Source organism: Malaclemys terrapin, chromosome 5, assembly GCF_027887155.1.
Source record: "Malaclemys terrapin pileata isolate rMalTer1 chromosome 5, rMalTer1.hap1, whole genome shotgun sequence".
Lineage (NCBI taxonomy): Eukaryota > Metazoa > Chordata > Testudines > Emydidae > Malaclemys > Malaclemys terrapin.
This window is the reverse complement of record NC_071509.1, coordinates 70951478-70978080: the sequence shown is the minus strand read 5'-3', so window position 1 is coordinate 70978080 and position 26603 is coordinate 70951478. Positions and strand designations below refer to the sequence as shown.

Genomic DNA, 26603 nt, shown 5'->3' with positions numbered 1-26603 from the left:
AATACCTACGCCCTGATTCAACCTCCCTTATGTTGACCAGTAACCTATTCTGCAAGTAGTCCTATTGGTTTCCAAAATTTAGGTTCTAGTCAAGTTCCCAAGATAACTGAACCTTCCGTGGCCTCTATGTACTTCTGACCACTTTGTCGCATCCTTGAAGGTACGTCACTTAGGTCTCAAGCTGACCACTTTGTCACCTCCTTGAGGGTACCTCACTTAGGTCTCAAGCCTAACTCCTTTCTTGGGGTGGAGCTCTGCAATTCTCTCCCCCAAGAGGTGGGAATTAGGTGGCAGGCTCCTGCAACCATTGCGATTATCTCAGGAGGTCTGATCTTAGTTCAGCACCGGCAGTCGTATTCTCTCAGGGGCAATGACAGAGTTAACTAGTGACCACCAGCTTTCATAAAGCAAAGTATTACTTATTCTAAACAAATCATTACAAAGATAACATTTTTTTAAAAGGCAGTTTATGTACGTGGATGACCAGATTGTCACAGTAACAGACTTGTTACCTGCATTAGGGATTTGCATTAATTACCCTAAAGTGATTTTAGTTCCTACAGTTAGCTTCTCCATAAAGATACATATAACACTTTTAAAGTAGATTCAGTAGTCTTTGAATATTCCATGTTTCCAAAGCATTGTACATATACTTTAAACTAAATAAGTCTCTCTTTCTCCCAATGTGTGTTTAACTCCCAATAATGTTAATTACCTGTGCGCATCAGAAGAGAATAGAATCTGTAAGATGGGTTCTGCTCCATAATTTCTACTTCCTCATTAAATATGAACAAATATTGTATGAGTTACATACTATGAGGTCCTGTGCTGCAAGTGTGTTCCTTCCATGTGTGCCTGCATTAATTCAAAACAATTGTGAGTTGGCACATTGAATATAATGTTGTTTGAATAGTTGTTGAAAACACACTGTGGAAAGTGGAAAAATGGATGAAAGCATAAAGTAGAAGATTGAAGTTGCCTGAAGTAAGAAAACATAGTATCTACCCAGTTCTGCAACTCTTTCCATGTTGACTACCTTCAGTGTGACTACCTTCAGATTAAGATACCGTTCATCGAGAGTAAGGGTAACAGAACTGAACCAATATTGTTGTTCTCTTAACCCAGGACATTGGAAGCTTCAACTTACATTTAATTTTCCACTTTCTACAGTGTGGCTACATTTTAAAATCTCAGAATAACCAATAGTAAACTGTATCTATTTATAAAAAGGGGTGCATGTCCTGGCCTGGATTTTGGAGTGAGTAGATTCATTTATACTATTGCTCTTCTCAGGTACAGTTTCAAATCCCAGTTTAGCCTGCTTCTTTTTAATTTATTTATTGAGGCACAAACAATCGAAATGAAAAGTAGAAGGATTGCATAACAAATTCCTAAAAGATCAGTCAAGGATTTTTACACTGGTAAACCATTTGGGAATTTTGACATACTTTAGCAGGCGCTCCATTGACTCTGTGGAGAATGTGGCAACTGTAGCTTTTTTTCTAGGGCTATGTCTACACTACCGCAGTAAGTCGGCCTACGCTACACAACTCCAGCTACATGAATAACGTAGCTGGAGTTGACAACCTTGGGTCGAGTTACCGCAGGGGTTACCTTACTCTTCTCATCAGGGGTAGAGAACAGAGGTCAACTGGAGAGCGATCTGCAGTTGATTTGGTGGGTCTTTACTAGACCCACTAAATCGACCGGCACTGGATCGATCTCAGAGTGTCGATCCAGGCTGTAGTGTAGACCTGCCCTAAGTATTAAAGGGGAATGCTACTGTACTTCTTCTGCTGAAATGTTCAGGGATGTTAAAGTCCAAAGGTATCATCATTATTAAAGGGGGGGAAATATTAAAGATTCTGTCTCCAATAGAAATGTCAAGCTGCATAAGAATTAAAAGAGCAGAACAAGAACAGTTGTCACTGAAGATAGGGAAGCAAGGGCAGAAAATTAGATGAAAAAACATAAGGACAGGCATAGCCTGACTATTGGATGAAAAGGAAGGAGAGCCACACAAGTTGATGAAGCCATTTCTTTTGTCTAAGCCTTTGAAAATTTGTACCAAAACTTAAAATAGCCAATAATTTGAAAATATTTAAAGCTCACCAGGGTGCAAGACCCAAACATACAGAGACTTTTTGTTCCCAGTATTCCTGAGATTCCAGGTAAGAGCAAGAAACTGAAATGCCTGAAATTTCAAAATTTCAAGGGAAGTAGAATTTAATGTACTTGGATTTGAGCATGGAAATCTTGATGGTGATTACCCCCCTCCTATTTTGATCATTGTCCTACTTGAATGTGGTGGGTTTGATTTCTAAAAGCACTCAGTGTTGGCCTCTCTTTTCCTCAATGAGAGTGACTTCAATCCTTTGAGCATTTTTGAAAATCCCACAAGTATGTTTTACTAAATATTGTTTTGCTATTAAATATTACTTGACTTTGACAGGGATTGTTTGAACAGGTCCTTGCTTATTTTCTCTGAATATAAGAGAAAATATATATACACTACAGCTGTAAATCGACCTAAGTTCTGCTATTTCAGTTACGTAAGTAACGTAACTAAAGTTGATGTAAAGTCTACACCACGCTGTGTTGACGGGAGATGCTCTCCCATCGACTTACTTTACTCATCCCGGGGAGCTGGAGTACAGGAGTCAACTGGCTTTTCACCAGACCCACTAAATTGACACCACTGCATCAATCACAGCAGCGCCAATCTAGCCATAAGTATAGATATGCCGTAAGGTTTTCTAATACCCTTTTCATTTAAAAAACAAAACAAAACAACTGTTTGACCACCAGTTCTGACTTCTTGCATAGAACAGGCTATAGAATTCCAAATAATAATTTCTGCATCATGTACTTTGTGCTTGAAGCAGAACATGTCTCTTGTAAAGACTTCCAATCTTGATTTAAAGTGATGGAACATTTACTGCACCCCTCTGTAATCTTGTTCCAATGGTTCTGTGTTGTTGTTTTTTTAAAAAGCATCTTATTTCCAATTTGAAATTTTCTGTCTTAAATTTCCAGACTTTGGTATTGTTAAGCTTTCGTCTGCTAGGTACAGAATGCCATCTGGTCATAACTGTGACTGAAAGCACCTCTATATGCTCACCCTCCACACTATTGTAATAATCTTTGTATAAAATATGTCTTATTGAGGTATTGTTTGAAAACTAGTAACTCACTAATAACTCTGGAGTTGCAAAGAGGCTGCTGGGTCAGAAATGCTGGACCATGGCTGCAGCTATACACTCAAGGTGTGACCTGCATATTGGTAGCCTGTTTGTAAGCTACAACAGCAAAGTATTGTAAGGCACCCATGGTTGCAAGGCAGGCAGTAGCACAGCCCCTCCCTGATCTGGACTGGACCCCAGAATATGACAATAACATCTGTGATATAACAGGGTCAGGGAGCAGTGGGAGAGTAGTCTTATTGGGTGCTGGGAAGTGGGAGGGCGTAAGCCCTAAGCTAATTATGATGTGGTTCACTAGGAATGTTACCATAGGTTAATTGGAGCATCTGTAGCCAATTAAGGCCTCATCAGGAAACTAATACAAAAAACCCTGCTTCAGGCAGACAGGTTGGAGCGAGGAAGAATAGAGGACTGGAGTTTGGAGGTGTGTTGTTGAGAATTGAAAGACCAGAGAACTGGAGGAAGGGAGACCCTGCCCCAGCAGAGCAAGGAGACTCCCTCCCCCAGTGTCAAGGACTGAGGGTAACACTACCCAAGGGGGAAGAGGGGAAGAAACTCACCGGGGTGAGAGGGGCTGGAGCTCAGAGTGAAGAGCACACCCCTTCCCTGCTTCCCTCCTCTACCACCTTCCTGGGTCACTAGCAGGGTCCTCGGTGCTCCAAGAGTAGCAAGGGCATGGGGTGGCGTCCTAGCCCCACGCCCTTCGCCAAGGAAAGTATGGGATCCACCATACCAACATCGGCCATTTTGTCACAATCACACACATTTAACTAATGTAACTTCAAAATGGATGGGGTAGCGGGAGATGTTTTTAAACATATAAATGGCAGTGATGTGCTTAACTCTCATAGATGAGTTTGTCTCTGTAAATGTCAATGAGCCAAACCATCTAATTAAGAAGAAAAGGATTCTCTTGCTTAAATTCAAAGAAATCTGGTTTAAATGTTTTACAAGAAACTCACTGTTCTCCAGGTGATTGTGAACAATTACAGAGCACATGGATTAGCAGGGGTTCCTACTCATCTTACAAAAATACTGGAAGAATGGCTAGAGTTGTTGAATGTTATATTCCTTTTAAACATACGAAAACCATCACTGAAGATACTAGGAGATTGGGTCTTCGTGTCTGGTCTAGATTTGAGCTGCTGAGAAATGGGAAACTTTTTTTTTTTTTTTTTGTGAAAAATGTTGCCCATTTTTTTATCTGAACATTTTGAATTGCAAACTTTTTGACCAGATGTAGTCAAATTACTATATTAGCTATAATTACTATATTTTGTTTATATGCACTAAACAGGAACTTTATCAGAACCTTTTCAGATCACCTTAATTGTGTTCTATGATTGGCTTTCCCACTACCTCTCTCACCAAACTCTAAATTACGCAAAGATTGTATTACTGACATGCATCTTTCATATGTATGGGGACGAGCTGCCCATCAACACTAAGAACTATTCTTTCTCCCTTAAGGCAAATCACTTTTATTTTTGAGAATAGGCTTAATTTTGTCCAGTATAGCAGACTGAGATTTTTGGATTAAGCACGCTGTGGGAACAGAATCTCCCTTTGTGATCATGGCTGTATGTTTACTGTTTTGTTTTGTTTGTTTTGGTTAGGTAATCCATGACCTGTAATTTTTTTTTTCACGTGCCATTGGGGAAAAAAATTGCATGACAGAACAGCCATACAAGAGCTAAATTCAACTTTTGAAGATTTTGTGTCACATAATGATACACAGAAAGTTAGTGTGTCTCTTTATTAGCAAGCCTCAAAAATAGCAATAGGAGTGAAATGTCAATGTCTACATATTCTAAAAAAATGAAAAGCTAGCACAGTTCTACAGCAAACTGCATTCTTTTGAAAGTACGTAAAGTTTACCTAAAAAAAAAAAATCCATATACCTGGATAGAAAATGTATTAATCTTTGTGGTGAAACTGATGCCTTAGAGACACACATGAGAGGTTTTTTAGAAAGATTTTATTGGGTGGGGGGAGATAACAAAGATAATAAGTTTCAGCATGACTGTTTTTTTTGTTTTTGTTTTAAAGTAACAATTGAATCACCTCCACTGAAGTCACAGAAGCTTCTTCTACTTCAATATCAGTTAATAAAAACATAAATCTGAATTCTTTCCATAACACTTTACATCTATGATCAGTCTAATGGACAGATCTACAATATGCTAGGTGGGATTCGATTACCAAAAATTACTTCTGAACAGTCTAAATTCTGATACTTTACCCTAGGAAATAATCAATCTAATTGAATCTCTTCATAGAATTCCTGATGGGTTTCTTCCAGAATGCTGTACAGATCAGGCTTATACTATAGCACCTATATTGGCCCACTCTTAAATGAACCATTAATGATCCATAAAAGGGCTGAATCCTTGTATGAAACCACTCTTACCTTACAATTATGTTTTAAAGAGAACAAATTGTCAGAAGGATAATAGAGACAAGGTTGGTGAGGTAATATATTTTATTGAAGAGTGAAGAGATAAGCTTGGTCCAATAAAGAATATTACTTCACCCACCTTGTCTCTCCAATATTCTGGGACTGACATGGCTACAGTGATACCTCCATATCCTTCTCTGCAGTATTCCTCTTCAGAATACAGATTTTAACATATTTACTAAAACGTTGACTTCCTGTCTGAGGGAAGTAATGACATATTTAGTTCATTGTAATTAGGTAGGATTTATCATGGCAATAATAATGTTAGAAAAGCAGTGAATATAAATAGTATAAATAAATGTAAAACACAACATAAATTCCTACCTAGGGGTCTGGGTGACCTTTAAAATTAACTAAAAGTACAATACCAAAATAACTGCACAACTAAAACATCAGCACAGTTCTCTCCCATCCACCCACCACATAAGTCACCTGTAAGCACAATTATTAACCATCAAAGCTCCCAACCATCACATTTTCATACTAAAGAGCTATCCTCACCAGCCTCTCAGATCCCAAATTCCCCTTCAGATAGATGACCTTCCAGGCCTGCTGCAAAACTCAATAGATTCTGTATACTTTGGGCCAAGTTGTGGAACATGTTCCAAATTCAAGGGACACTTGCGGAGAACATTTTGCAGCCTCATCCCTGATACAGGGGATTTTAGCCTGAGCAGGTCTGATCACAATCGCAGCAGTATGACAGGAAAAGAGAGAGTGTACTTCTTGTAGGAATGTCCCAGTCATCTGGGGCTTTACATGTTAAAAGCAACACCTTAAGCTCTCCTCAGAAGCCAACAGGCAGCCAGTGATGGATCTCAGGACACTGTCATCTACTCATGGTGAGAAACCCCACTTAAAAAATGAGATACTTTCTTTTGCATTAGCCTCAATGTGCATGCTCACCTTATTACCGTTATCCAATCTAAAGGTGACAGACGTGAATCACAAGAGCAAGGTCCATACCCAAGAAGAAAGTAGCCGACCAGATTTGTGCATAGCAAAAAGTAGTCTTGGTCAATGCATCTCTGTAGTCATTCAGAAGCAGCTGGATAGCTAACCAGACCCCTAGGTTATTCATATTGGTTACAAATCATGGACATGCATCTTCCAGAAGTCTGGAAAATACTATAACCTCTACAAGCTCTCTGCTTGCCACTCCGAACCCACCATGATAGTCTCAGACCTTTCTGATGCATATCTCCTCTGACTTTTTGTAACAACTTCTTATATACAGCTCATAAGGGTGTGATAAAACAAATCCTTGGGCCTGAAAACAATTGCCTATTAGTGCCCTCTGGAATCTCCCTTTTAAAAGAAACAAAGTCACTGAAGAACAGCCTCTCCTTCCAGAGACCACAAGTGCATCAACAGCATGAAGGTAGCTGATAGATCTAATATCAGCATGGGCACCGGCTCTTTATCCATTGCCAAAAAGTCATTAACCAATGCGACAAAAGGAGTCTCTCTGTGTTGGAATCTAGATTGCAAGGATCAAGGTAATTGGAAACTTCTAGCCACATTGGGAATTGTTTTGCCATCTTTTCTCTAATCTTAACCAAAAATGGAAGATTCAGTGCTGGTCAATAACTGGATAGATTGTCAGCATCATTTGCAATCACTGAGCAGAGGCCGAATATATACTTCCTTTAAACAAGCTGTAACCTATCAGCCTCAAGAGAGAGATTGACAATTTCCATTAGCAAATAACACAATATTTTCTCAGAGATCTCACTAGCAGTAAGGACAATAACCGTGCTAAAGATTGGTCATTCTTTTAGCACTAAGAATATTACAATTCTGTTCCAACTTTTCATGGAAGGTCAGCTTAGGTCTTTATAGGACCTGAGAAGAAACGTGTCTGTCTTCAACTTTGATATTTTGCCATTAATTATATTCACAATCAGCAGCAAAGTACTAGATTTCTTTAAGATTTTATGAAAACATACATGCAAGTCATCATCTTTAAATATACAATGCACTCAGGACATTATATATAGTTTACAGTCAGAAATACATCCAGCTACTGCACTGTGATGTGGAAGTACCTTTATAATTTTTGTGTCTCCTATATCATTAAGGAAACTAAAACTAACTTATAATATCTATATTGCTACCTTGAAGAAACAACTTTAAATGGATACCTTCTTCTTGTATGTCTGCTGGAAGAGCTGTGGTGAAATTGTATGTTGGAAGAGTTCTTTTATTACACATGCTAGGCTTGATTAAAAACATGATCTTGCAAATTATTGGGCTGTTTATCTTAATCTCCTTTCATTTTGTGGGGTATATTGTGTCAGTTCCTGACAATGAGCTGAGATAAATTTGTAAACATCTCATCCTTGATGTACAGAATCTACTGGCCAGATCCTGGAAGAGAAATACAGCTCCTACCTAAACTGAATGGACCAGCAGATTATGGTTTTATACTTTTCATAAAAAAATTATTGCTGCCTAATGAGCAAATGTCAGATTTGTTACTGTGTGGTTGCCATTTTATTGTTAGCCAACATAATTCTTAACATCCTCAAGATTTATATCTCTTACATTAATGTAATGCAATATGCCGAATTATACCTGATGCAAAGCCCCATGGTTCTAGAATCGAGGCCTGTAGACCTACCAGACAGTTAACATCTCCAGGCTACCATGAAGTTGCAGCTATAACCAATGCATGCTGCATTTCCCATGACCTGCTGTGGACACAGACCATGGCAAGTGCTACCTCAAGGGTTTGAAGGCAGCAGCCCCCAGGGCTCCTGATTGGCTCTGTGCACTATATAAACCCAAGGGCTTGCTGTGTCAGTTCTGAAAGTAAAAAAAATTGCTTGAGCCCCAGCACAAATTAAGCACTGCTTTCAGGAAGTATCCAGGCAATACAATCTGCGGCTGCCACAACTATTCTATTCTATGCTTTTGAACTCCTAGCTTGAGCACTGCTTGTTTTTGGACATTGCCTCCTGACTTGGACTCTGACCCTCAGTATTGACCCTGGCCTGGAACTGACTACAAACTGCTCGGCTACTCCTAGCCTCAAGTTTGCCTCTGCTTTGACACTTGGCCCTTACTGCCCTTGTTGGGGTCCTGACACCTGATTTTATCTGCTGGGTAGACTCTGGTAATGATCTGCCAAATATAGGGGAATCATTTTATCTGTGAACACCTATTGTTTCCTCACATCATTCATTGTATAATTTCATATCCTTACGTTTTATCTAATCTTTTTACTTCAGAAGAAAGTTAGCCTTTTGTTTTATGCTTCAAGGCTTTTCCTTCCAGATTAATTTGTTAAAATTCAATATTCTCTTCTGTGCTGAATTAAAAAGAATGAAGAGTATATGAAGCAACATGAGTGAGTGAACTTTCCAGCAGCATTATGTGGATGTTTATATTTTTTGCCCTTTCAACCATGAATTTTTATATGAAGATCTTTGTAACCATCATTGTATTTTCTCTCTCTCTCTCTCCCCCCCCATGTTCATTTTAAGTCTCTCATAATTTTACATACACAATTTAAAAAAAAAGTCACCCCTTCAGTAAAATATTTTCTGTGGCATTCAACTTACTAATATACCTCTACCCTGATATAACGCTGTCCTCTGGAGCCAAAAAATCTTACTGCGTTATAGGTGAAACCGCGTTATATCAAACTTGCTTTGATCCACTGGAGTGCGCAGCCCCGCCTCTCCCTCCCCGCAGAGCACTGCTTTACCACGTTATATCCAAATTTGTGTTATATTGGGTCATGTTATATCGGGGTAGAGGTGTATCATATAACAGCATCTCTCCAATTTCCCAGTAATTGTGCCATGAGAAGAAGGTGAGTGCTCATGTATGTGGATTAATTCTTTCTTGGACCATTGCTGTTCACTATTTTTGTTTTGTTCAAAACGCTTTTGTAACTTTCAAATAGCTCATTTGTCTCCTCATTGACCTTACTTTAAGGCAGAAATCCTGGCACAAAGCCAGAAATCCAAAACAAAAGGAAAATACCTGGGAAATGTCACAATGGTTAAAGATTAGTAAAGCATCTTTCTGTCAGGAAAAATGAAATTGAACAGATAGTTCACAGATGCCTTTTCCTCTTAATCTGAATTTATTGAAGTCCTCTGTGTCTGGCTAGACAATAAATTGCTACAAAGTAAACGTTTTCCCTTTTCTCATTCATAATATGTAATAAAATGTTAATCTGTGTGATTCCTACATGTATCATTAGATATTAGCATGACCAAGACTTAAACTTGTGAAGAATATGCGACACATAAATCTTGGCTCCTTCTTTAATTGCAAAAATAGTGACTATTATGCAGCTGATATTGCAAATTCAAAAATATTCTGTACTTTAATTAGGCTTACTTTATTTAAGTGCTAAAGGCTGAAACAGGCCTGCAATTGCTGGAGTGCTAATAATACATAATATAGTCAATTGCAAATAGCAGTCTAATTTGTTGATTTCAAGTGAGGTGTAATTATATTGCTTCACTTGCTGAGCAAATCATAAGACAGTTTCTCTACATCAGCCTGATTGTGTAATGAAGAGCTAATTACAAACAGCAGTGTTCTTGCAGTAAATTTATTGTAACTGTTGATGCCAGGTTGGCTCTAGTGTGAAAATGGCTCATTAGTACATTAACAAAAGCAACAGTGGAACACTGCCCAGAGCAAGCCTACCATTCTCTCCGTTTCAGGAGGCTACGGTGATTACATGCTTCCCCATGTAATTACTAAGAAAATGGTGTCTGATTTAGTTTTGCCACTTTTTTTGAAAAAAACTAAATGACATTTTTAGAAATTATTTGAAAAGCCTTCTTGTCAGCCTTTCATGTCTCTACTTTATGCCAGGTGTGCTCTGGAAATGAAATTTGACTAGAAGCTGTTTTAGGTGCCATGCCATTGGTGACAACTGAAGTCTGGTATGTCAGTTTCCAAATGCTCTGCCCTCTAAAATATTTTTTTTTCCATTGCTGTGATGTCACATGTCAAATGGGAAGTCACAAGACCAACAGCTGACTGCTGCCATTCTCATGTTTGTGTCAGCCCGATACTATCTGAGAGATTCTAGCTTGGATGTGGATATTTTCTTTCTTCCAATTAAGTTGGAAATGGTAGTGTGCTGGTGCAATAGCTGTAGCACTTAAGCTGAATTTTGTTAATTGCCTTGATTAGCTGGATGGGTTGGTGATCTGAACCAGTCATTGGGCTGATGCATGTCTGGGTTCTGTTTTCTGACTATTCCAAAGTCTTGATTAATCAGTTTTTTAAAATAATTTCTTTGAGTTCTATGAAGTGTGCCTTCTTAGAGGTAGCTTCAAACTACCAGAATACTTTATTTCTGAATAGATGCATGCCATTGACTGATTATTTTTTTAAGCCTGGCATCCACAGTAGACCATATATTAGCTTTACACAAAGGCTTTGATATCTTGTCATCAGTTAAATGGTGCATTGGGCCTGACTTCCTGTGAAATTGCCTGATATGCTTTCTAACCTGGCACAGTAGCACTAAATACAATTTCTTCCTTGTGAACCTGCAGTATCGTCTTATTTACCTTATAAACCCACTTAGCAATAGGTAAACCTTGGTTTGATTTGAGTAAGAACCCAAAATACAGATCACCATGCACATGCTTATCAGATCTGCAGAAATGGGCATAGTCATACAACTCAGACTTTTTTGAGAGATTTCTGAGATTTAACTCCAGCATTCCAGAAAGACACATTTTGCTGTGCTAAATCAGATCAGTGTTCTAATTCCTGATTCTGTGTTTTTAGACTGTCTTCTGAATTTGTGCCCCAATTCCATAAATACCTCTATTCTAGGGTGCTTTTGGTTTTGTATAGCTGCATTTCAAATATATATTTCTTATGGGTCACAGGCCTGGTCCCAAGAAGTCATAAGTACATCTCCCATTCAACTCTGCACCTTTTAGATCCAGACCCTTTATATATATATATATATATATATATATATATACACACACACACTATGAAAAATAGTTTACAAGAGGAGTATTTTAAAATAGAAAAGATACTGTATATTGTTCTCGTCTTTAGCACCAGGTTGTAACCTAAAACCTGGAGCATTGTTAGGGTTATTGCTTAGATCTTCCTCTTGGAAGTAATGTGCCCACATCTGCTGTAATCAGGGGTGAAAGTAACTTAAATCTCTTACTGGTATGCAGGGCTCCCGGGCAAGGTGTGTGTGGGAGGGTGCTCCGGGCCCCCAGAAGGGGCGGGACCTTGGGTGGAAGGGGCAGGCCAGTGTTGCTGGAACAATTTTTAGGGTTGTGGTGCTGAGCTGCATGCCTCCCCTTGCTCCTGTCTGCGCCCCTCACCGCCCCTGGCTGGGACCACAGCTGGGAGCAGCTGCGGAGCCCCGGGAGTCCGGGGCCGGCGACTGCAGAGAGGTCGGTGGCTGGGACCCAGGACAGCTGCCCCTTTCCCCCCCCGGTCGGCAGCCCTTCTGGTAGGGTCCTTAAAGCACTGCCGGGCAGCCCTTTAATGTCGGCTGTGTATTGGCCCATACCGGCAGCCACTTTCTTACCAGTACGCTGTACTGGCTTCCTTTCACCTCTGGCTGTAGCACTATAGAGGGGGCCATTATTTCTACTTTTACATCTTTATGAAATCAAACAAGACAGTTTTCATATTTCTATCTGTTTCATTCATTTAAAATGTTCCATTTGTCACTTCCCAAGACTATGGGCATGGAGGTGAAAAACACTTTTTTAAGCGAAGTAGTTTTTCCACACTAGACTATACATCAGAGGAGCAGAAAGAAAAGGTACTGGAATTTCATGATAGCTGATTTATCGTCTTACAAGTGTCAATTGATGCAATCAAATGAAATGTCATGTGCCTTCCTCAACAGAAGACAGAGTCCTCTCCCTTCCCTCCCACCCAAAAAAATGCTGGCAGAATTTTGTAGCCAATCTATTTTAACCATCTTGATGAGATATGTCTGCCCTGTGACAGAGCATTTGTCACCAAAGGGCCCTATCTTAATCCTATTGAAGTCAGTGGAAATAGAATCGAGGATATTCAGCAGGCTTCCATTGGCCCAGGTATCAAAGCAATCAGAAAAAGGATAGGTTGGTTGAAGGAACGTTTCTCAGCTGGAAGGACTCATAGCTTTCTATTCTTATCTTACATGTAGCTCTCGTCTACATCTTCATCCGAGTCTCCTCACCATCCCCCACTCTTCCAGTGATACCAACCTCCATCTCACGTTCATTTTCTTGCCCCTGTGCCCTCTTTTAAACAATGCATGTCTTTACTATCTCTTCACCAAGCTACCACCCTCTCATTCATATCCCTCCTTAAAGAAAGTGTGTTCCCTACTAGAATTGAATTAAACAAGAAAACACCCATCCCTTAGGGGAAAAAACGAACCATCAAGATGTACACATTCCTGAATTAAGTGCATGACTTTCTTATTTGGAACCTTTATCCTGTTTCACCCCTTTCCCCAGATTCTCCACCTCTCTCCTCATGACATGTGTATTTATTACCCTCATTTGTTGACATGACAAAAACCTAGATTGTAATTAATCACTCTGATTTGGCTCTCTGTGAGAGGTCCTCGTTGGAGAGGACCATATAAACTTCCTCAGCCTACAGAAGTTAATATGACAATACAGTTCAAGGTCATCTACCCATTATTTCATCTGGTTTCTATAGGCTACAGTTGCACTATATTTTTATTCATTACTTTACACTGCTTAGATTTTATCAGTCTTTTAATTTCCATGCTTATGATTACATCTAGTGTGAACTTTACAAAATCAATACCTATAGTTCTGTTTGCAGCTGTAAAAATATGTGGAATGACACTACACAAGTGATAAATGCTTTGGTCCATATAGAAAGCACCATTTATTCTAAAGTCATGGTGACTCAGAAGGCTGAAGATGATAAACGGATACACGAGAATGCAGGATTATTCATGCGCTTGACAGGTTCTATGACAACAATGCCATAGAATTTTTATATTAATGTTTAATATGTGTAAATGTGGCATTTCTTTTATGAGCATTACTGTCATTTCATATTTTAGTGCCTCACCATTTTAATTATATTCAGTTTCCAGTATCTATTCTAGGGGACTGATTTTTTTGAGCTGTGTGGATGAGTAACTTCATATAAGGCATTGGAGGAACAAAGAGAGACAAAGCTCCCATCTTTGCTAGCAGAGAATTATTACATGTGGTAAATATATATAAAAATGCTAAACCATGAGACATACAGTTAAGGTTTTCCTTATAAAATATAAAGTAGATTTATCATTCCCCTTAAAAGTTTCCCGTGTGGTCTAAAATCTCCAGTTCGTATGTCAAGTGTTTTGGTTTTTTTTTTTAAATAGGCATAAAACATTTGAGGAGAGGAGAGATGTCAGCAACTGGTGTCTCTCTCTCTCTCTCTCTCTTCTCATGTTGCCATACATGCAGTAGTCTTTACTAGATGTCTTGTCTGTTGTTTTTGGCAACAGAGAAAGTCATCTGGAAGCTTCCTTAGTTGTTGTTTTTTTCCCTTTCTTTTCTAGATACTTGGTTAAAGCCTTATGAATCCAGTTGTCTTTGATTAACACCTTCTCTGCAGGAATATATATCCCTTAAAATTTATTTGGCAACTTGTGTATTAAAAGACAAGAGATTACACATTCATACCAATTTATCAGTTGGTTAAACACCACTTAACACTATCTAAATTCATCCCCATTATGTTGAATTTGTGCTAATAGTGTCCTGTTTAAGCAATGGTTATTGCCATTCAGTATCATTAGCTAAATCAGTTTCCTGGGGGATATCTTAGTAAAGTGACTGTCCCAATTCAGCATGTTTCAATTAAGCAGAGTATTTGGTAATAGAATATTACACTTACACAGCACTTCTCATGAAGTGGTTCATGATGATTATATATATAGAACTACTGGACTACAACTGCCTCTGTGGTAGAGGGCAGCTGCTAACTGGCACCTAAGAAACTGCAGTTTATGGGGAAAGGGGAAATTTTGAACAATAACATTGGGGCAAACACATTTTTACAATATGCAGCACAGGCTCTTTAACTTCGGCTCGGTGTAGTCAGAGCTTAAGTTTTTAGGAACTTGTCTGAAAAGTCTTTATAATAAACTATATATGCTTGTATTTGTCTCTGTAAACAATGGACTGAGTAAACTCTGGTGCTGTAGGAGGAAATTATTAATACTATTAAGATAGTGATTTATGTTTTCAAATATCAGTTTAAATAGTATATAGCTAACCCTCACAATCCTCCTATTATAGAGATAAGAGGGTGCTTTTATTCCCTTTTCATAGCTGGGAAGACGGAGGCACAGAAAGGGTAAATGACTTAGCCAAGGTCACAGAAGTCAGTCTCAGAAGTAAGATAAGAGAACCCTGCTCTTCTGATTCACTCCCAATAGATTTCCTTGCCCATTAGACAAGTCATTTTAAACTCTGAGCATCTTCATATTAAAACCCATTGCATTGGTCCCATTGTCAGAAGCCACAAAACCAAGGGGAAGAGCGAGAGGAACAGGTCAGTTACTTCACTAACATATCTGTTTGTGCAACAGACTACATAACTTATGAGATTTTTGAAAACTAAAATGCACAGTATGGTACCTTTCTAAATATCACTTTAGTACTAATGCCCTTTTTCCCTGTTAAAGTTGCCTTCCCAAAAGATGCCTAAATGGATGCACTTACACATAATAATAAGTGGTCTGACAAATCCTATGAATTTGGCTTGTACCTTTCATCTGATTTATACCTAGAAACAAGTTATATTTGAGCAAGATGTCAGCTGTTACACGGAGTGATATGTACACATTTCCAATTTGGAAATTTTACACACATTCACAACTCAAGTGACTGATTTTGGTTGAAACTTAAAAAAATAATCATTTCTGGGTTGAGATTGCTGCCGGGGGAAAATTCCCAAAAAGATTTCCCCCCCCAAACACAAGAGATAGAAAAAGGAAAAATTATGATGGAATTTGCATGTCAACTTTAATTATATAGGTCATTGCCATTATACCATAACTACTGCAATATAAAAATATAATTACATTATTGTTGCTTTAAGAGTTGTGCCCTGTGGAACCAAGGTTATATGTGGGAACTGATATCCTGGTTACCATCTTGTGTTAATTCTACTGAGCAGTGAATTCTCCTGAGCACTATTAAGTTTTAGAACTTTTGTTTTCAATTGCAAAAGCCGTTTGAGATTGCTTACTCTCAAATGCAGTTTTGATGGAAAATGAAGCATAAATCTTGGAAAGAAGCCATGGACACTGACCACTAAAAGGAGTAAATCACAGATAATGCTTTAAGTGCTCTGCTAGTGATTTATGAAGTAGAGATATGGACCTAATTGTTTGTAAGTGTCCAGTAATTTGGGGTATCTCAGATTCAGGTGTCCAACTTTAGAAATCTAGGGCCTGATTTTCAGTGGCTCCATTGATTTCAGTTAGAATGGTTTTGCTCAGCACTTCTGAAAATCATCCCCCCATATCTCAAAATGGACTTCAAAAACCGATACCAAATACAAAATTAATGGACACTTTAAATTTTGGCCATAAAATGATTGCAAATTGTAAACAATTATATTAGTAATAGGCAAAGTCCAGAAGCTTGGGAGGTTCAATTCAGATAAGTATAAAAAAGTATCCTCATCTGAAGCTTTTCTGAACTTGTACAACATTTGAGATAAGCAGGCCTGTGGCAGGGCACCACTCTCTACACAGCTCTGATGGCCCCTCATCTTGGCTCATATGGGGAATTAGCTCGCCACTGCCCATGCCCTGTCCAGCAGTCATTGTCTGTTGCCTCAATCACTTGCTCTGTGGCCCCCCACTCACTGTTCAGAAGCTGCAGTGCCTCTTCTTCATGGCTTAGTCCTCCAGCCAAGTCGCAATCATTCTCCCATTCAGGGTTCCCACCAATGTCTCTCCACACAGTCGCCATGTCGACTGTGCCACTTCCAAAGTGGCTTGTAGGGAACCCTGGCCCACCCTCTACACCAGGTTCCAATCCAGGGGTCCTCGAATCAACAATTATGGTCTGTTCTCTCAGCCTTTACTGTTCCTTCCTTAGATTGCTTCCTACACTCCTATTACAGGCTCCTACTCTCCACCCTTGTATCCGAGAATATGACTGCAGACTTTCTCATTGCAGCCCTAGAGCTCTGTTGCCAGCTCCCTGGCTTTATAGAAGCCCTGCCTGTTTCTGCCCAGGTGATCTTCATCCTAATTAAGTCTCATAGATGCCTAGCTTCCCTCCAGGTGCAGCTTCTGGCTAATTGGCCCTTCTTGCTTATATTAATTCCTCTAGGACTACTGTGGCTTTCTTCCTCTTCCATAATGACTCTAACTCCCACTGTCACCTTGTGTTAGCTGTTGCTTCTATTTTTGACAATCTGTTTTTTCATAATCAGATATTCAAGGGGAGTCAGATAGCTACCTTATTGTGTCGTTCTTGGTTTGTAGATTCTCTTGTGAGTAAGGGAGTGAGGTGACCCATTCTTCCTCTTTGGTGCAACAGCTGGGTGACCGCTTTTTTGCCTGAACTTCCTATTTCTTGGAGTACTCCACATTACTGGCACATATTACTTGTCACAGAGATCATTGTGTGTAAGTACCTAGGAACAAAATTAAAATTGAAGTGAACTACAGCAGTGAGACCCAATGGAAAGACTACTCAGTCCTACTATTCAGAGAAGATCATCTGCTGCTAGAGGAGTAGAAGGAGCGCATGTGTGAGGAAACCTAAGGATACCTTGCACTGGAGCTAAGTGTGAAGCTGTGTGCTCGTGCCATATGTTATGCTTCTGAAAAAAATAGGAATTGAACTTTGTGTTAGTATCTAGTGTATCTTTCTCTTAATACCTTAAGCAGAATAGTCATCTCATACCAAGTTCTCATATTTTTGTAAGTAGGCAAATGTAGACTACATAATTTATGGCAAATTTGTGCTAAAATATTTAATAGAAACTATTGTGACTACAGTTATCTGCTTTCTTCAGTTTAAATGGCAAAATGGATTAAGGATTTGGATTAAGGTACCATACTTTGATGATGATAAAGAGTATGATGAGTTCCAGGTAGTAAAGAACAGATTATGCCTAAACTCTTAAAGCTTCTGACTTTAGCTTTACAGCCTTTCCATAGCTCAGTTTAGTACTAACCCAGCTCTACAAATGAGCTGGACAAATACTATAAAAATTAATATTTATTCCAATGTTGTGAGGATTATGTTCATGCACCTCTTTGTGTTTGCTCTCTGAATTTTCTAGCAAAAAAGTTAACTGGCAAGCATCTTCATAGAGATGGTGAACTTTTAAGAAAATATTAAATATTTACAAAAGTTAATTTTTCAAATTTTAAATGTGAGAATTGTAGGAGTCATGCTCACCCAGTCAGGGATCTAAAACACACCTTGTTTCTGTGTAATCAATCAATTTTATTTCTAATTTGTCAAGGTTATTTTGAATCCTAATCCTGTCCTCAAGTGCTAGCAAACCCTCCCAATTTAGCATCATCTATAAATTTTATAAGCACACTCTGCATTCCATTATCCAAGTCATTATTGGCAAATATTGACTAGTAATGGACTCAGGCCAGGTCCCTGCTGAATCCCACTAAATCTGTCTTCTCAGTTTGATAGCGAACCATTGATAACTACCCTTTGAGTACAGTTTTGCACCCACTTTTGTAGCTTTATCTAGACTATATTTCCCTATGAGAATGTCATATGGCACTGTGTCAAAAGCCTTACTAAAATCAAGATGCATCATGTCTACAGCTTCCCCTATTAGCTAGGCCAGTAATCCTATTAAAGGAGGAAATTAGGTTGGCTTGGCATAATTTCTTCTTGACAAATCAATGCTAGCTATTACTTATGATCTTCTAGATGCTTACAAATTAATTGTTTAATCATTTGTTCCTGTATCTTTCCAGATATCTAAATAAGGCTGACTGATCTAGAATTCCCTGGGTCATCTTTATTCCCCTCTGTAAAGATAGCTATATATTTGCCCTTCTCCAGTCCTCTGGGATTTCCTCCATAAGTTATCAAAGATAACCACTAACAGTTCTGAGATTGTTTCAGCTTGTTTCTTAAGCAGCACCCTAGAGTATGTTGACACAGCAAAGAAAAACCCGTGGCTGGCCAATGTCAGCTGACTCGGGGTTGAGCTGCAGGGCTGTTTCATTGCTGTGTAGACTGCCAGGCTCTGAGACCCTCCCACCTCACAGCGTCCTATATCCAGGGCTCTAACCCAAGCCCAGACATGTACACAGCAATGAAACAGCCCCTCGAGCCTGGCATGAGTCGGATGGCATGGGCTAGCTATGGGTGTCTAGTTGCAGTATAGACATGTCCCTGTGGTGCGTTTCATCAGGCCTGGCTCATTTGAATACATCTAACCTATCTAAATATTCTATAACCCATTCTTTCCCTATTTTGGCTTATGTTCCTTCACCCTTGCTGTTGGTATTACTTGTTAAGTATCTGGTCACAATTTGTCTTTTAGTGAAGACTGACACAAAATAGGCATTAAACACCTCAGCTCTCTTGATACCATCCATTATTAGCTCTCTTCCCCCATTAAGTAGATGACCCACACTTTCCTTCATCTTTCTCTTGTTCCTAATGTGTTTATGAACCTCTTCTTATTGCTTTTAGTTAATTCACTTACTCTGAGTAAGTGTGCATGCACAATCACAATAACTGTGCATGCACATTGGGTGTGTAATTGCAGGAGCATTTTCAACACCTAATGGCATGACTAAACTCTGATAATCTGAGCTATTACTTTTAAGGTAAAAATCAATTAAGCTTAATTCCATTTTTTCTGCAACCGTACATATACATGCATGCCACAAGGTGTTGCAATGGAACCTGGCATCTCTAATTTTAGCAACCACAACCATCCACGATATAGAATGAGAGAAAGATAGTTTGTATATTATGAGCACAGAAGTGGGAGTTAAAAACTCCTCCTTTCTAGCTCCTATCCTCAAAGTGTATTCCCTCAGTGGTTTTGAAAAGTCACTTACTATCTGCCTCATTTTCCCCATTTTACAAATAACATTTATTTGCAGCTCACTTTGAGGACAAAGGAACTCTTTACAGCACTGCTAAGGATAATATAATTCTTGTTCCTTCTCCATACATCATTATTTGTAACTGAAATAAGGTAAAATATTCCTTTGTGTCTCTACAGAATTAACTTTTCACACCTGGAAGGTTAATTTGGCTCCGAGCAGAATTAGCAGTGGCAGATTGCTTTAACCAGAAGTGTATAAATAGAAATTTGACAGCACGTGCATGTTCTCACTTAAGAATCCTGTTCTTGACTCACAACTGGTATGTAACATGATAATTTGGTGGTGTACACTTGTACTTCTCTGTGAAGATGGCATGTGGCCCATTTCCAATAGGTGCCAAATCAACGTTTTTAGAGAGGAATCCTGCATATTGCTGCAAATACCATCTCTGCTACAGAACAGTCATCTGTTTTGACAGTGCTGACAAATGTGTCTATCATGATACTTTTTTATATTTATGTACCGAGAAGGGATATTTGAATAGCAAAAGTAAAGGAGACACCTGTACCTGGCCACGAAGCAAGATGTATTGTAAGAATCACCTTGAAGAGTCTAGCGAGGTGCAGCTGGGCCCCTACTGCCCTTACAAACCAGTCAGGGATGCCTCAGATTGATGCAATCACCAGTGTATTTTATTTATACAGTAAGTCCCCAATTAACAACCTCTTGCTTAACGTTGTTTCTTCTGTAATGGAGAAGGGACATAACAAACATGCTCTCCTATAATGTCGTTTGGCCACCTGCTTTGTCCATGACTGACAGCCCTCCTATCAGCTCCCCTACACCTCATCCCAGCGCCTCCCGCCCACCGGTGGACCCCGCGGATCAGCACCTTCCCCCTGTTCCCCCTGCCTGTGGCAATCGGCTGTCTTGCGGCATTCAGGAGGATGGGGGGAGGAGCAAGGATGCTGCGCGCAGCCTCGCGGGAGGCGCTGTGGTGGCACGTAGGGGAGCTGATGGGGGGCTGCCAGCCTGTTTAATACCTGTATTAAATTGCTTGTTTTAAATGTATAATGCCTTTTGTCTAGCAAAAAAAATTTCCCTGGATCACTTCTCGGCTCTCTGAGCTCTGGTCAAGTGTAGTATCTGTTCTTATCAGTTTAATATCTGATATATCCTTTATTTGAACCTAACGCCCTCCCCCCCATTTACATTAATTCTTATGGGGAAATTGGATTCGCTTAACATTGTTTTGCTTAAAGTCACATTTTTCAGGAACATAACTACAACGTTAAGTGAGGAGTTACTGGATCTATTTCCCACCATCACCTTACTATCTATATACAGGATTTTGGAGCCAGGCTTCACAAGCAGAAAACCAGAGCCACTAGTCCCTCTCAGCCTCTGGCCTCTCCTTTTACCCTGCCCCCCTGCCCTTTTATAGCTCCTGGCTGATTAGGCTGGTAGCTGTTCTAGTTGCCAGGCAGGCACAGGCCTATTCAGCCAGCTCCAATCTACTCCTCTTCATTGGAACGGGTGTGGCGGGGGGCTGATTAAGCATTTCTTGCCCAGCACCCAGTCACAGAGAGGAAAATAAAACAGATTTTTGAGCAATGCTACACACCTGGGCCAGACAAATATTTTGTCTTTTTTGCTAATGAAAATGGCTTAATAAAGGATTTTGGTATAAAAATCCACAAATTCACTACTTTGTCCTCCTTTAAAACTCACTTCTCTTGGTTGACTACTAAATGCTCAGCAATTTTTGGTGCGTTGTGACTCCTGCCTATCATGCTGATTATACTCCTCTCCCTGGTATCTTATGTTTCTGTTTTGCTTTTTTTTAATTCATCTGTTGTGTCCCATCTTATTCTTAATTATAAACTCTCCAGGGCATGTATCATGTTTTAGTTACATGTGTATATCACCTAGCACAAAGGAGCCGGGGACTGTAGGAGCTACTGCAATACAATAATAAATATTAGCCTCTTACTGCATGTTGTCACTATGTCCCTTTAATCTCCCTCTCCCCACCACCCCAAACCTTATACTTAGAACAGCCTCCTCTTTCACATCCACCAACTGGTCTCTCTCCCTTCCCACCAGTAGATCTTTCCTTAACATGCATTTCTTCTAGAGAACCTTCATGCACGAAATTACTCAACTGTATTATGTCCACCATGTATTAGATTGTGGGATTTTTAAGGCAGGGACCATGGCTTTTCGTTTATTTGGAACATTTATGGCACTGATTCTAGTATAAGTACTGTGCAAGATTTAACTGTGTGCAAGGTCTGAAGCCAAAGAAAATAGAAATAGGGAGAATATCACTGGAAGCAAGCCACATGAATTGAAGGGAGACAAGTAGTGCAACAATAGAAAGGCAGAAAAATTGCTCAGAGCCCCAAATGACAGAATAGTATATTTTACACTTTTTCTTTATTTAATAAATACAATAATCTTAGTACTAGACTGGTTTATCAGGAGAGGGGAGATGACTGAAAGGTTTAAGCGTCAGATTTAAAATGTCTATGACGGGGTCGGCAACCTATGGCACATGTGCTGAAGGCGGCATGCAAGCTGATTTTTAGTGGCACTCACACTGCCCAGGTCCTGGCCACTGGTCCGGGGGGGCTCTGCAGTTTAATTTAATTTTAAATGAAGCTTCTTAAACATTTTAAAAACCTTATTTACTTTACATACAATAATAGTTTAGTTATATATTATAGACTTAGAGACCTTCTAAAAACGTTCAAATGTATGACTGGCATTTAGAGTTAATATTCACTCAAATTAGAGTGAATAAATGAAGACTCGGCACAACACTTCTGAAATGTTGCCGACCCCTGGTCTATGATCAGTAGAATTGGGTGAGAGTCAACTCACCGTTTCCTCCTCCTGTCGTGGATAAACTAAGCTCCCAGAAGTATGAACTCATAGTCTGGACTCTCAAAGAAGCCTGAGCAAGCAGAGATCCCATGCAAGTGCACTGCTCTCTAAGCATCTCTCAACCATGCCTGCTCCCACTCTCTCTGCATAGGCACTGAATTATATTCCTGGAGGAGAGAGGGGTTGGAAAGGGTCTTCTATAGTTGAAGAAAACAACATATAATATTTTACTGGTTTTAGTGGGGGAGATTCAAAGATTATAAGGCTAGAAGGGACCTCATTTGACCTCTTGGATTGCACAAACCATAGCCCTTCACCAAGCAATCCCTGCATCTAGCCCATAACTTCTGGCTGAGCTACAGCATATCATTTAGAAATACATCCAATTTCATTTAAAGATTTTAATGGATGGAAAATCCACAACATGTGGCACTGATAACCTGCTGTCCCTGTACAACTCAGCAAACAGTTGTTTAGATATATGGCCCAACTTGTCCTCCAGCTCTCAGCTCGCCCTGCAAGTATATGTCTGACTCTGGAGAGATGGGAAAAGGTAGGCAGTCATGGAACACAGAATTTCCCCCCCTCAGGTTGTGTTAAGGTGACCACCTATTTAGACGGCAAAAGTGGGACACATGCAGGGCCCTGTCTCTGCTCCTTCTCTTCCCCAAAGCTCTGCCCCTTGGCCACACCAGGCCAGGGTGCCTAGGAGCACCCGTGTCCCTGTCCCCTGGGGCACACTGCCTAGGGCAGGTGGAGGGGCTAGGGTTGAGCTCCCCACAGTGGCCTGGGCTGCCTGAGTGGCTCTTACTACTGCCTGACTCTGGCTTCTGTCCTGCCCAGGGGGTGGGGGCTCAGAGGAAACAGGAAGAGCTGGAGGAGGGCCTTGTGGCAAGAGGGGCTAAGGCCCACTTCACCCTGCCCACCCGGAAGAGGCTGGCCCCACCCCTGAGCCCCAGGCAGGCGCAGAGGAGCACCACAGGAACTCCAGGACAAATACTGTCCCAGAGTCATTCTGCATTTCAGGACTGTCCCACCCAATTCAGCTCTGTGTAGACCTCTGTAGTTACAGAACAATACAATGGAACATGGGTTATGATCTGGCACCTAGTAACACAACTTTTCTTGTGCTTTTGTGATTCCGGTATATTTTCTCTGGCATTATCCCCACCTGATCTCTTTTCCTTATCACTTGCTAATGCCTCTGCTGTTTGAGTACTATCTGATTGGCTGGAGGGAGGTTGTACAAAAGCTATACCCACAAATTACCATGAACACTACTGAAACTACTAATATGCAGAAGTGGAGATAAAACCCAGCAACTCCAGCCCCCCAAAAAGACGCCTTTTGAGGTCAAGGAATATTGGTTGTTAGTAGTATTAGGTCCATACATTCTCTGTAGGCCAGTCACTACATGGTGACACTTAAAGAGTCTGACATTCTGTTTAGTGGAGTGGAGTGGTACACAAACGCGCATAGCTAGTATAGTACAAAGAGTTGACTAAACTGCAACAAAACATTTATGTCCACCAGTTTTTCCCTACCTGTTATTTTTTCTTAGTCTAAAATAGACCATTAATAATGGAGTGCAAAGCTCAGAAACATCACTCCCTGTGAGAAATTTCTGATCCACAAAGTTCTAGTTGGTCTGAAATTTTCTGAATTGGATTCAGTTATCATAGATTTCTGAAGTAATGAAATTTGTAAGTTTCATTTAATATTTATAAAAAAAAGTCTTGTCATTCTTGTATACATTAATTCTCGGTTATATTGCTCTAGTATATTGATGAAAATAGAAAGTTTAAAAATGCAAGCTGTCTTTTATCTCCTAAGGTGCCTCTGGAAATATTAGGTATCTCAAAAGAGAGATTTTTTTTCTTACAAAGTTTCATCTGAATTGACAAGAAGCCTGTTGTGACTGGATGACCAGTGGAAATTATAGTTATTGGCATGCAATAGATTTACAGACAAATGTGCTTGATAAACAGCCTTCAAATCTCAGTGAGACATCTCTTGTCTGGAGAACTCTCCAGAGGAAATTATTTCATAACCATCTCATATCAGTGATCTTAATTAAAATCCATCCTTGTTTTGGCCCCAGAATAAATCTTAAGTGAAATTACACTGAAGCACTCCAGTTGATCTGTGTGTAAGATTAGCATGGTTATTCATGCCTGTTGAGAACTTTATTTGCTCCTTTTCATTTTATTTTCTTCTCTGTTGTAAAGAGGTCATTTTGTAGGAATGATGTGACACTTTGATTCTTTCTGTTCGCATGCACACAACAAAGTCCATAGAAATTCAAATAATCTTGTTATGGCTGTAGTACTCCCCAGAACATTTGTGTGTTTGACACTTTATTATAAAGCAAAGAAAGGAGTCACTTATATAACTTCTGTGTTCTAAACTGAATGAGAATATTCAGAAAAAAGCAAAGGTGGCTAGAAGAAGTAAATTCAAATTCAGCTTGTGCAAATAATTCTAACTTAAATGCAAAAATTTAATTAAAAAAAGATGTTTCAAGAGGAAAAATGGAAGTGAAATGTATTTTGTTCTGACGTGGTTCAGTTTACTGACTAATGAAATGTATATCTGCATATTTAAAGTATGAAGATATATGAACTGATTCAACATTCCTGAATATTTATGCCCTGATAACAGTGCTGAACTGAATATAAGCCCTCTCTTTGTAGTGTGAAGAGATTTGTACAAACACTGTAAGATCTGCCCTTATTATCAAGTGTGATATGTGATCTCTGATTTGAATACAAGACTATAATTCAGGTAGTAATGCTGATGTCATAAACTGCAAGTGCACAGTTTGAGCTAAATATAAATATCAGAAGGAGTCTATAATTGAATTTCCACATTGGTATGCAACTGGAGATCAGGTGTTACCTTTAGTGACACATACAAAATGGTTGTCTTATTTGCCCTGGGCTATGATTTTTTATGTTGTGCATAACATAGATTTATTGGAATTTTGGCTCAAGGAAGTACTGTGGATAGCATACATTAAATGGAGTATCCAAGTCTGACATGGGAAAGGACAAAGGGTTAAAACTAGGTCTGTTGGGGACTTTTTTTTTTTTTTTTTTTTTTAGCAGATTAATTTATGAGGAATGGTGAACAATATAGAGAGGATATGTGGTTATGGCACTGGACTAGGATTCAAGAAACCTTGGTTCAGTTCCAGACTCTTCCATACAATTCCTGTACGACGTGTGGCAAGTGGCTTAATCTTTCTGAATCTTTTTCTCATTTGTAAAGTATGGGGATAATAATATTTGTATTTGTCTCATCCTTAGTCCATTTTATCTGTTTGGGATGTAAACTATTTGGGTCAGGGACTCTACTCTCTCTTACTCTGGACCTCTAGGTACTACCATAATATAATTCATAGTATTAATAATGAACTTTAATTAAATGTAGTATTTTTGATTCAGCCCAATTACTCCCCATGTGTGGGGCCCTCTCATTCATAATTTTAAATGTGCTATTCCACGGGAGTTATTGCTACACTTCTTTTTATTTATTTTTTTTATTCACCCTAATTCCATATTTGTTAATCTTTAATTTTTTGACAGATGCAATATGGGAATAGTGTGTGTATATATAAGGTGCTGACGGTATATATGAGAGCTGCAAAAATAATGTACTTTTCAGTTTACTGGCAATTCAAAAAAAATATTTGGGGTCAAAATGAATTTTTTTGAAATTTTCAGTGAATCAAAATGTTGAGAAAATTGTCTTTCGGTTTGAAAAACACATTTTGTTTCAACAAAACTGAAATGTTTTGTTTTTATTTTGACCATATTTTTATTGTTTTTAATAAGATGAAAGGAAATTTTGAAATGGGCATTTTGAAATGAGAAATTGAAATGTTTCATTTAAATCCTGTTGAAACAAACTCACTGAATCTACATTTGGGGCGGGGAGGGGTTTAAATAAATAAAAATAAGTTTTGACTGAAAAAATTTCACCCAGCTCTAACTATAAC

General features: G+C 39.2%; 1 protein-coding gene and 1 pseudogene across 1 annotated transcript in view; both read left to right on the top strand.

Moving 5' to 3' along the window:
* GALNTL6 (polypeptide N-acetylgalactosaminyltransferase like 6) overlaps positions 1–26603 on the top strand; it is a 911072-nt gene that overhangs the window by 508817 nt on the left and 375652 nt on the right. The window lies entirely within an intron of this gene.
* Positions 20821–21025, top strand: LOC128838764 (U2 spliceosomal RNA; annotated as a pseudogene).